At 31.7% G+C, this 13,685-nt stretch overlaps 1 protein-coding gene across 2 annotated transcripts in view; it reads left to right on the forward strand.

Annotated features, from left to right (window-relative positions):
- The window catches only part of TfAP-2 (transcription factor AP-2), a 68,849-nt gene that overhangs the window by 38,812 nt on the left and 16,352 nt on the right, over nucleotides 1–13,685 (forward strand). The window lies entirely within an intron of this gene.

The raw sequence follows: 13,685 nt of genomic DNA on the forward strand, positions 1-13,685 counted from the left end.
GAATTATGTTTAATGGATATTTTGAAAGCTTTAATTAGGAATAATAATAATTAATAATTTAATCATTTTGCAACCTAAATAAAGGATCGAAACCAAAGCATCTATTGAACGCTCTAAAAGATTAAAGCAAACAATCCGAAAATTTAGAAACTCAGACTAACAATAATTTTGAAAGTTGTGCATATTTGTTAACAAGTGTTTTTTTTTAAGTCACTTCAAATTTTTTCTCATGTAACTTAAATGACAACGTGTTTAACACCGCCTTTGAAAGCAGAGATTTGTTGTCATTATGACCAATTTTAGAATTCTAAGCAAAAAAGCATCACAAAATTTCTAAAAAGCGTTTTATTTTCATCAGATTTTTTCATATATCTTGACAAAAACCGACTTCTTTAGTTGGTTGAGAAGCTTATTTAATTACCTTTTCAATGATTAATTAATTAAAAAGTTGTATGCTTTTGCAACTTATTGCCTAAAACTGAAAAAACACAAAAGTTAACGCGGTGTATTAAAAAAATCCTATTTGACAAAACACAAAACGTTTTCAGACCATGAAATTTTAAAAATACATAATCTAAAGAATCAAAAATCACTCAAAGATCAAATAATCTTTTGAGCTTGAAAGGCTGAAAAATTTTCACAAAGATAACATATGAACTAACTGAGGCTTTGAGAGGAACTAATAGTACAGATTTCATTTTTGCGCCTTTTTTCTGATAAAAAAAAACAGTGAGTCGGGCCGAGCGTTTATCGCATATTCCTTTCAAACCATAATCATCGGCCAAATCAAAAAATATCAAGATGTCAAAAACATTTTTCAGGAAATTCCTCGATAAACGCTCGGCGCGCGCCGCTGATGTTTTTTTCGCATTCTACTTCCGAATCACCAGCAAAATTAAAAAATATTAAGAGGTCAAAGACAAAATTTGTGGATAATTTTTACTTTGTGAACAGAAAAAAAGAAAAATCTGCCCAAGTTAAAAGATCTGTGGGAATTGAACTCTCAAAGTTTTAAAAAATTTGAAGAATCTGTTATCAAACCCTTAATAATTTGAAAAATCTAAAGAAATAGCGAATGTGCATAGATTTGAAAAAAAAAACAAAAAAAAATAAAAAAAACTACAAAAAATCTACATGTAACATCCCAAAAATTTATCGAATTTATCAAGACTACAAAATGAAAACAAGAGAATGTGAAATATTCACGAAATCTAATTTTTTTTAATTTCAAAGACTTACTCCAAGACTTCATCTAAAGGAATTAAAGGTTCTTGTGTTTTTAAATCTTGTTTTTGCAGACATAAATTCGGTCCAATTTAAATTTTTTTGAATTTTATTACATCAACAATTTTTTTTGGTAAAATTCAAGAATTCGCTTGTCCACAATGTTATGTTATTATTCAAATTACCCCAAAGCCTAAATTCTGTTTTTTTTTTATTTGAGGTTAATAGGAGAAAAGACTTCAATCGGTGTAATAAAATTAGTCATTAAAATAAATTGGAGCAATTTTGGTTAGAATTTACATAAAAACTGGTTCGACGTTTGAGAAATTCTCTAGAATTTGTTTGTAATATGTACATAGTTTAATGTGTTCAAGGATTTCCAAACGTGTGGTCAAGACAAAGAACTTTTTAGCCACAATGTAAGAATGAATTTTGCAATTTTAATCCAAGGCATTTAGGTGTTTATAATTCTCAAATAAAGTGAAGTTACTACGTATTAAAATTCGTAGTAAACAGACCACCGACTGTGCTGTTAATATTCCAATAAACCAATAACTCTCACCTTCAAGCACGTCTATTTTCAGAAGCGGTAGCAATAACTCCAACTATGTATTTTCGCATTTCCATCGGAAACTGTAATTTTCTGTGTTAATCCAGCCAATGATAGTGCTTACAAAGATTGCGGAGAAAATGAAGGGACTTTTGCGTTCGTTCTTCGTTTTTCTTTTTTTATCTGGACGTGAGTGCTGGGGACTTGAATGCACTAATGAGTTTTATGTAAATCTGATAGTCGTCGCCGTGTAAGTTTTAATTTAATATTTTATTAGGTGCTTCCCAGTAGTGACGCTTTTGCAAAGTTCTAACGTTCCAAATCAGTGACTAGTGTGTTGAATGAGATAATAAACGTTCCAGTGCGCTCAACCCTAGGACCCAAACTAATTGGCTAGTTTCCTATAGCCCCCCAGCGCTCTCTCAGAGAAGGGTCCAGCACATGTCACTCCTATGAAATCAGTTAAAGGTGTTCAAAAAACGAAGTAAAGACGAATAGTGCGAGTCATCAATGATCACACAATTAGAACAGTGCCATGATCGCCATGATTGCCATGATCTATAGCCTCAAAGTGTGTCAAAAAACGCAAAGGAGTGGTCGATATAATAACTCTAACGCACTTTGAAAACATCACAAGCGCATTCGCGGCGTGTGAGTTATAAACAAGACGTCAATTAAACGTCTAACTGTAAACCCGTCTTAAGTGTGTTTAATATGACATCTCGTAGGTGCGTCTTTACGACAGTGGGCACATTTCCTTTTCGTCTCGAAAATCGACCGATTTCGGTCACGTGACCGTCTCCGTTCCGAATACCGCGGTTTTCACATGGAATGCTGGGCAGGTTGTTGGGTCCAGTACTGTTAAACCTGCGGCAAAAACGCCGCGAAGATGTGGGTCATCCGAAGACACCTCCGCTGATTTGGCCGGTTGTTGACCGTGCGATCACCCTGCATAACTTATAAACTATAGTTGTTTGATCAAAACCGACCGCGCCTTGATATTCGATTTCTTCTTCCTCTTCTTGTCGCGCTGCTTCGTGGACACACATACGCGTACCAAAAAAAGGAAGAGTGCGGACAGATGAGAGCGTTTCGCCGGTCAGAGTCCCCACGGACACGTTCAACGCACAATTATACACAGATTAGACATAGTTTCAGACGAAATTGCCCTCTAGAAACATTCCGATGAAAATTGTTTCATACTTTCTTGGAACTGAACCAAAAGACGCGAATTAAACGAATAATTGAAGTGTTGAGTGTTGCTCGGGGTTCACAATGAAACTGCGCCAAAATATAAAAGAACTCAATTATTTGCAGGATTTGAATTAACAACTTACTTCGACCATTACTTTTTATTACGAATGTCAAAATCTTACCTCTAGCAGATAACCATAAACTCGTAACATAAATATTATTCTTCCGAAGAGGAATCTTGCATAAAAACTCAAATTTTGACAAGATTTATTTGGTATTTATTTCGTATGAAGATATTCGATCTTCAACCAACCGAATATTTCATTAAAAACTATTGACGAGGGTTTGATTGTTCTGAAACCTGCAACTGTTGCAAAATTTGATTTGAGACAGGTTTTAAAATTTGTAAAAAATGAAAATCATTTTTATATTGTAAATCTCAATTAAAAGACCCATTGTGAAGGATTTAACAGCTTTCATATCTTACACTGTTAAAAAAAATTCAAGTAAGTTGTAGTACCAAACCCCAATTTTTAATCTAAAAACTTCATCAAAATTTGAAAAGCTAAATTTTTCACTCCAGATTTTTGGATGAAAATTTCAATGAGAACTGAAGAATTGACGTTCCTATATTTAGGTGTTCCAAAACTTGAAACAATTTTAAGACTAGAAGTCTGACGCTCCTAAATCGTGGCTGTCAAATTTAAACCTAATATGTATTTTAAAATATACTCTTTCATCATTTCAGCTAAAACAAAATATGTAGTACGATTAGTGATTTAGTCAAACCTTTTACACTGAAGTTTCAAGATTGGAGATTTTTGTTGTCAGTTTCAAGGGAATTTAACTGCTTCGAAGCTTGAAACTGTTACACAATTGAAAGTTTTTGAATTGGAAACCTGAAACATTAAGATTCTTAATTCAGAAACTAAAAATCGGAAACTGGGCCGTGAATAGTTTGAAGTGTTCGACTGAAAATTTCAGGACAATCTGAAAAATTGAAATGCATTTGAATGATTTGAGATCTGAAACTGAAAAAAACAGAAGCGGAGAATTTTCGGTTAAAACTTAGAGGCATTAAATTTAAAACCTAAAAATTTACAATAATTGAAACTTTCGACACAATTAAAAAACAATGAAAATACAAAATTTTGGGATTTTCTGAAAAATTGAGATGTAATTAGAAGATTTGAAACCTGAAACTGTTACAGAAACGTAGAATTGTTAGTTGAAACTTAAAATTTAGAGCCACTCAATTTAAAACCTGAAAATTTTAACACAATCTGTGAAGTTGTCAAAGGTTTAAATAGATAACTAAAACTCTAAAATCTGATAGGTACAATTGTAATTTTAGGCTGAAACGTCGCGTTTGTTAAACGTAAATCAAAGATTTTAAAGCAGATTCTTTTATAATTGCAGAACAAAAAAATTTGAGAATTTTTATCTTAAATTTAATGTACCTACTGAATCTCAAAATTGAAAATAATTTCAGATTTTTGTTATAAATCTCAATGAAAACTAAAATTTAACTGCTCTGAAGCCTGAAACTGTTAAAAACCTGAGAATTTTTGAAGTGGAAATTTGAACCTTAGTTTAGAAACTAAAAATTGAAAATTGAACCTTTTATAACTTTCAGGACAATCTGAAAAATTGTATTTGAAAGATTTGGGACCTAAAACTGTTACAAAAGAATTTAAACTTAAAATTTTATTATAGGTACATATATTTTTTTTTATAGTTTATTACATTTAAAACTTGAAAATTTCAGTACAATCTATGAAGTTTAAATGCTCGTAAAACTAAAACCTAAAAATTTTATTTCAATCAATACTCTAAAAATTTTGAATTACATATAAATATTTTAAATCTGAAACTGATACAGAAGCAAGGAGGTTTGGAGTTAAAATTCTGAAACTATGTGAAAATGTGACAAAATCTGCCAATTCTTGAATTTTTAAGGTTTCACTAAACCTTTTAAGTCTTCAGTCAGGAAAATTATATTAAATTTTTGAACACTGCTCATGGAAGCCTTGGTATAACCACTTGAAGAAGTTCCTTTATAAAGATTTTTAAACCATCCAGTTCAATTAGCAGATTAACTTTAAAGCACTTGTGATGTTGTTTTGGTTAATTGCACGTGGGTGGAAAGAAGCCGCTCTGAAGAGGTTTTCACGGTTTTAATGTACACAAGTTTGCTGGCGAAACAACAGTTAAACAATAGAAATAGCAAAATTAAAGAAGTCAAAAGGTTAAGCACGTAGCCATTTTGGTACCATTACCATTAAATTATGTAGATTTTGTTAATTTGATTGATGTTCTTTCTGTACAATACTCGCTGAATTTTCAGTTTATTTAAATGATTATAAAAGGATTTAGCAGAATTTCAAGCGTTTTTTATTAAATGGAATTAGATTAGTCTCGTTATTAAGCTTAACTATTTACTTTCGCACAAGAAATGATTTCACCAATCCTGCAAAAAACCCACAAGTCATCGCCGAAAATGTTTTGCAATATTATAATAATTTATGTTTTTTACATGTAGAAACCTTACGTGATTCGGAAGATAACACACTAAATAAACGTACGAACCGTTTATCGACTCGCAATCTCGCAACCTCAAAAAGCCTAATTATAATGTAAGACAAAATGACTACAAATAATGATTGTTATAAATCGAAATTTGAAAACCAATCCGCACCCAATAAAATAAATGCGTTTCTACAAAGTAACTTTCACATTATACGTCACTTATCGTTAAATTTAATGTTTGTTCTTTAATTCGATCGTAACTTTTATGTTTTCACGTAGAAAAACCGAAATTCTGAGAGTTGCGAACAATAAAAGGCTGCAGGTTCGATGGTGAGAACGCTTTTGGAATTATTTCAAGAATTTAAGAGATGATGTAACAGATATCCATGTAATTTCGAAATCTCGTTGACTCGAGATTATACAAATTGGTCGTTGAATATCTTATTTCGTTACCAGTGCAAGAATCTAAAAAAATAGACAGAGGCGAGAATTAAATCGTGATAAAGTTGGGAAAAATAATGGAGACGTCACCGTTTAATTATAATTACTTCGCAATTATTTAATAAAATTCCATTCATAAACTAGCAAACCAGGGAATTAATTCTGGCTGCAAATGGAAACCGATAAATTACTACGGTCATGCACAACATTCAATATTCACCTTTTTTCGCATATCTCGTAATTACAAAGTGTCTTTATCAATTATTGTGACACGACTAAGCTTAATTAATTTTCCTCTCATTTTTCATTTGAACAGTTTATATTTCCTTCGTTCCCACCAAGTATGGAAGCTGTATCTGCACTGCTTTTTTCTCAGCGATATTTTATTCGGTCGTAACTTTGCATAATGTGAAATCGCCTTACCACCACAAATGAATGAATTTAGTGCCTTTAATTTAGACTCAATTAAATTTGTGCCTTGAAAAACACGCGTGTGTTAATGTTCCGGCAACTGTAAAGAGAACAGGTGTTGCTTTTGACGTAAAGTTATTGAGGAAGCTTTGCTACCAATAAATTTCCAATCCGTAAATCATGTCTAAATTTTTGAAATTCTTCGGAATTTTTCTCATGAGCTTAACGAAGCACAATTGAAACTCTTAAGAGATATAATTTGACTAATGATACTGTTGAATCTCAACCGGTGTTTCGCTCGAGATAAATCAACGAGGCGTGAAATCATAACATCGCGGTAACATAGTGTAAAAATTTATATAATCTACAAAATGCCTTAGATAAATCAAAATTAATTAACAAAAATAGCTAACCCCGAGAATTCCTCAGCCAGTTTTATTAATTAAATTTGGCATAATTAAGCGCGATATTGGTTCTGGTAGCTTGTAGATCTTGACAATGTAATTAATTAACAACGTAGTAAAGTCGACAATAAATTGGTTGGTATTTAGATTAATTAAATTTTTCAGGGAAAAATCGTTATTTTCGAATTAATTTCGATTTTTTCCGTTTCCTAAGTAACTGTCAAGGTATTTTTAGCAATTGTGATGCAAACGCGAGCAATTAGATGCCATTCAGAAGCTACCGCCGATGTGATGAACGGAAATGGCTAAATGCTAACATGAGACTTACTTTTATGTTAGAAATTTAAATTGTGAGTCATTTTCAATGCTAATTTTAGTACGGGAGAAATTAATTCCAGTTGTAAATAAATAAATGCAATCGTAAAACGTTTTTATTTGTTCATTAGTGGGCTGTAAATATTGGAATATTTATGTAGGAAAATATTTTTTAAATTAAGGTTTACAGTTAGTGGAGTTACGTAACTTGCAAGTTTCAGGTGCATCGTCAGTTTAGAAATAGATAACAGGCTCGTTAAAATAAAAATTCTTTATGCAAAGTTAAATCGGATCATTATTGATTTGGTATGAAATTATTATTATTTTTGGTAAGTTCATCTCTTTTCATCAATTTTTCAAGTTAAGTTAGCATAATCCAGCAGAATTTTAAATGTTGGTAGGTAGCTTTAATTTAATCTGGATATTGCTTTGAGCGAAAACTTCCGATATTTTCTATTTGAACCTGTAATTTTGGTAGTTTTGAGGCTAGAACAATGAAATTTGAATAAATTACTATTTTTGATTTGTTGACTGTCTGTTCTAAATTCTGAATTTTTTGAACAGTAGGAACGAATTTTAGAAATTTTCATTTTCAAGACGAGCCACAAATTTTCATTATTTTTCATTCGGGCCTGTAATTTAAATAGTTTTGCGACTAGAGCAATGGTATTTTGAGAGATTACTATTTGTGATCGGTTGTTTGTTTGTTTCAAAACCCGATTTTTTTAAGCAAGAGAGACAGATTTTAGAAATTTCCTCTTTCAAGACAAACCAAAAATTTCCAATATTTTTAATCAAACCTGTAATTTAGGTAGTTTTGCAGCTAGGGCACTAATATTTCGAGAGATTACTATCTTTGGCCGGTTGATTCTTTGTTCTAAATCCCGAATTGTTTGAGCAACAGAGACGGATTTTAGAAATTTTTTGTTTTAAAACGTGCCAAAATTTTTAATATTTTTTATACGAATCTGTAATTTTGGTAGTTTTGACGCTAGGACAATGAAATTTGGAAATATTACTATTTTTGATCTGCTGACTCTGTCCCAAATTCTAAAGTTTTTGAGCAACAGGAACGGATTTTAGAAATTTTTAAGTCTAGTCAAAAACTTCCAATAGTTTCCATTTAGACAAGTAATTTTAATAGTTTTAATACTAAAGCAATAAAATTTAGAGAGATCACTATTTTTGTCTAATTGACTGTTTATCACAAATAACAAAAATTTAGGGCGACAGGGAGAGATTTTAAAAAAAATTATTTTTAAAACGAGCCTAAAATTTTCTATATTTTACATACGAACCTGCAATTTTAGTAGTTTTGACGCTAAGACTGAAATTTATATTATAAATTATTATATAATTATATTATTTTATATTAGTAATTTTGACTAGTTGACTGTCTGTCTCAAATTCCAAATTTTTGAGCAGCAGGAACGCATTTTAAAATTTTTTATGATCAAGTGGAACCAAAAATTCCAACATTTTTTTGTTTGAAGCTGTAATTTCAGTAGTTTTGATGTAAGAACAATAAATTCGGAGAGGTTACTATTTTTGATTTGTGGGCGGTTCTTAAATCTGAAATTTTTGGGCAGTAGAAACGGATTGGCCTTATGAAATTCAAACATTTTTTTTTATTTTTCGGCAATTTTCTGCTAAAGAAAATTGGAAATTAGAAATTACAAGTAATTCAGAGAAACTTGTTTAATAACAGAGTGTAAAACTTTAGAATTTGAGAATTAGCATCCTAAAGCTCAAGTTTTATGTTTGAAATGCAGATATATTTAATAATTATTTACAACACAAGTGCCGAAAAGAACTTACAGCGAAACGAGTGGTAGAAGGGTTGGTTAGAAACCTGCATGTGAGCGAGCTTACGCTATGAGCTTTTCGCGAGAGTACTGTACATGAGTTTTTATACTGTTTATTCTATAATAGTTATTATTAAAAAAATATTTTAGTACCGCTACATGTCAAAACTATGTCAAAGTCCAAAAAGAATTTTTTGAACCGCCCCTAAAGAAACATTTTATTATTAAAAATAAAATTTACAAAATTATTTTATTTTGTTTTAAATCGGCAGACTAACATCCTCATTTACGTTTACAAATAATCCAACCCAATTCAGCGAAAATCTTTTTACCCACTTTGCTAGAATTATTATTATTCAATTTCCTCTCGGTCATAAAAACAAGACAAATTCCTCGGAAGGTTGAAAATAAAGTAAAACCTGAAATGGAAACTACTGATCTGTGAAAGTTATCCGAAAAATTCAGCACTGATTGGAATGAAATAGCTAGAAATTATCGCCGGCGCTGCTGTTGCTAACTGATTTCTAATAATTGTATTAACTAGAAAACAAACATTAGCAGCATATTTGTTTAATCAAGTGGATATTATGATTGGAAATAGGTGTAATTTCCACCTATTACGTAAGAGAAAATTATATTTATACTCTTAGATTAATATGTTATAATTATTGACATCCGGAATTTGCGTTTGATGTCAGGATTTTGCTTGGACAGCGGCTTATCTGTAATTAAGATTTCTCTGTCGAAAATCTCCATCAAAATTTCCAACGCGATGATGCAGGAAGTGACGTAGCTTTATAAGCTCGAGTATACATTGTAAGTCGTCGTAATTTAATAACAAGTACTTGTCGAAATGATAAGCATTTTGTGGGTTCTGCCATAAGAGTCTTACGCCATAGCGGTGTTTTGTAAGTATCATACAAAATGATCAACGTTAAGAAATCAACAGCAAGCAATTTATTTTCATTGGAAAACAAACTGCCTGTATGCTGTTGTTAGGAATGTAGATATGCATTGACAAATGTAGATCATAAGTTTCGAAAGTCACTCATTACAAGGCAATACTTAATGAACTAATAACAGTTTTTACGACTTCCTCTCTAAATTCTCGTTGGGCTTTTTAAAAGTCCTTTGTGTCGGACCGATTTTTTGCTACGGCCTCAAAGGGGTCATTTTTATTTACGATTTCATTAATTTAAGTATTATAGCAGAGTACGGTACTCAGTTTTTTCGAGAGATTAGTAGTAGCAGGTAACGTGTAACAGCATCCAAAAAAAAACGAAGGATGTATTATAATATTAATTAAATATAATAACACCATAAATTTGTTAGAACTGAGACGGATAATTAGCTTTTAATACGTATGTGCAATTTACTTAATGAGCCTTGAAATGGAAGTACTACTTGAAGTGATGGCTTATCCATAGTGCAAGAATGGCAAAAATGAGGCCACTCTGATGTTGCACCCCGAAATTACGTTCGTAATTAACTGAAATAAAATATTTGATTACGATCGCTAATGATCTGAAAATTTATGATACACCTGCAATATTATTCGTATATGACGCGGTCATTTTTCATGTCCGCTCCACGACAAGAAAGAAATCTTAGCCAACATTTACTCCCCATAGAGTTTGACAACAATTCTATTATAGTTAACAAGCTTTTTATAAAACTTCATAACATGTCTTGTAGCAAAAAGATCACGTGAACGTCACGATGGGAGCGGTAACAAAAATCTAGGCCTCTTCCGTGTCGAATTTTGGCGGCAAAATTCGAAAAAAAATTATATTTACATGAATATTCTTCCGAGAAAATTTAATTCGACACCGTTAGTTACTAATTAGAGAAAAAGAAAACACGAGTCGGCCACGCATAAACCAGAAAGAGACAGCTTTATGATCCAGGGAAAGGTATTTCAAGGTTGCCTCGAGCCACCTTAAAACTTGCAGGTGCAAAACAATGCAATTGACAGAAGGTGTAACGATTCGACTATTAGCGGATTAATCACGTCATTTGAAGCATTCCAATTGGTGGTAAATTTAATTACTATGGCAACGAGGAGTGTGACGTCAGCGAAGGATCATTTGTACGGTGTCTGGTCACGAGTCGGCCCACTTTCCACAGACTCTCTTGTTTTCTTGGGCATAAGTTGTAAAATTCGCTGTTCCTTCAGCACGATATTGATTAATATTTCATCTCTATTTTACTGTATGGTTTTCTTCGTTCGTGTTTAGTCGAGCGGGCGCACCTTTTCTCTAATTGCAATGAAAATGAATTTACAACTTCTTCGCGCTATGAAGTCTCTTGTTTATTTAAATGATGATTTAATTTTTCCTTGCGTGCAAAATACAAACGTTACATGTTATATATTTATGTTGTGGCAATATCCACTTCCTCCTTGTTTAATTTACGATAATATCGCGAGTCGGACACAAATTTATGTGAAATATCAGAACACTTGCCGCTGGATAAATTAAAAAAGAAACACGACCAAATCCATTGATAATGACAGATGGATCATTTTGCGCTTAAAAACACCGACAACGTTTTTATTACAACTTTTATTAATCATTTCGAGCATAGTTGTAATTGCAGCAATCAAAATCGTATTACTGACAATTTACGACTGTTACCTCGGCATTGGGACAATTCTATTCTCGAGAAAAAATCACCGAAACAAAGTAAAAGTACGAATCACGGCTAATTAAATTAACAACCACTTCTTCTTTCCATTGTCCACACCTCCTCCGCAAACTCTTACATAACGTTACAATGACGAATGATTGAATCGATTTTTTGCGGAAAAGCTTTAATGAGTTGTAATTATTACAACGAAAGTGCCAACAATTAATCTTCCTGTGAGGTGGAAAAACCGATAAAAATCGGAAATGTCATAACATTTTTTTACCATTAATTATGAGAGAATTCAGGTCGCTGCGGCTCCATGGGACCAATAATTGATGAATCTCGAGTAAGTTTTTAATATCGACGGTTTAAGAAATGCTGCGGAATGTTAACAAATTAACCGCGGCGAAGAAGTAGATGCAACGGTAAATAAAGAAGCGCCCAAGTTATATTTTCCAAAAAGGAAGATTGGTTCAATTACAGAGGCAATTAACGGAAGATTAGAAATTTTTTATGGCTACAAGAAAACTACGTGAAATTTATAACAAGTGCTCAAAAACTTGAAAATCGATTTCTTCCCATAAGAAAAATTGGATACATATTAAACGTTTTGGACTAAATTTAATTTTGAAAATGCCACCAGATTAGAACCAATAATAAATTATTATAATAATTTAATTATTCCTAATTTGACCAATAATTCTGTTGGAGTATGTATTCTCATTCTGATTTTATTTCCTATTTACCTCTTTCAACTTGTTTTTTTACTTCTCAGTCTATTTTTTCTTCTTATTTTCTTTTTTCTTGTACTTCTTCTTTCAGAACTTTTGATTTCATTACACCGACTTGATCTAAAACAGTTTAAATATTTCCCATGACTTTATTAACTTTCTTGTTTTGAAGTCGAGCTCGAAGTCCGATGATTTCGACTTCCTCACATTTTCTTGCTTCGCTTTTTGCTGTCTTTAATAACCGCAGAGAGTAAGGTACAAAGGAAATTAAAAAAGCATGAATGCAATAATATGAAAAAAAAATGTGTTAATTAAACCTGTAATTAACGAACGAATTTAACAAAAAATAATGTTACTATTGCAAAAATGCCATAAAATCGCCAGTTTCTCTAATTAAAAACGTTCTCAAGTGTACGAGCTTAAATTCTTCCTGTGTCACCAGTGTTAACGTTTTATGTATTCTCAATAATAAATGAGTTCAATAAAATGATATTTTTATTAATTTAATCGACACTATCTAAATGTAACAGTCTTCTAGCGTGATGTGGATAGATTAGGCTTGTCATAAAATTTTATGATAATAGTTAACTGTACTGATCATTGGATATTTAGATCCAGAAAAATACGCTGACCATTTTTGGACTTGGAATAAAATTTGCTATGACTTAATTTACATTCAAAGTCTTTCAATCAGTGTGATACCAGACTCGTCATAAATCTTCATTTCGTCATTTATTATCAGTCAACTAACCAGTTTTTGGGCGCAGTGCTATTTGATTGCAAGATCCACAGAATTTAATTATATCAGAACATGAAGCGGTAATGTTTGATGTAAGTGCTATTAAAGTTTAAATCACTGTCATGCACGAATTTGTTATCTTTTAGCAAATCTTGAATTTACCATTTAAAAGTTAAATTTTGGCACCTGCCAGGAGCCGAATTAACAACACTATTTATTGCAACACAGGTGCACCTTTGAGATTTTAGATAATTGATTATTTTTACGCAAAAGATCATTTATTAAAACGCAGAAGTGGCGATCGTTGGCATACATAATACATGATATCTTCGGAATTTTGCAATGCATCCGCGTTGTAAAATAGAATAATGGATACAAGTAATAAGTAATAAATCATCAGTAATGGTTTGCAAACAAGTTTACTGTTGTTACTTTAATTAGACAGATAATCTATATTCAGAATTTAAAACTATTTGTGTCATAAAAATTTTATTGTCATTGGGAGTAGCTTATCTTCTAAATACTAATTGAATTTATTAAGTAAACAGGTGCAGAATTAGTTTTATTTTTATGATGAACTAGTTATTAGTATTTTAATTTTGTTTGCTGTCTGTGCAAAATCGAGGAAATCAATTGACTTTAAAAACTGAGACCTGAGAGCGTTCAAGCTAATTTTTGTCTTCAAAATCGAAGTTTAAGGTGTCATTAAAAGTA

Source organism: Gnatocerus cornutus, chromosome 1 (assembly GCF_029298725.1).
Source record: "Gnatocerus cornutus isolate USDA-ARS CGAHR chromosome 1, icGnaCorn1.1, whole genome shotgun sequence".
NCBI lineage: Eukaryota > Metazoa > Arthropoda > Insecta > Coleoptera > Tenebrionidae > Gnatocerus > Gnatocerus cornutus.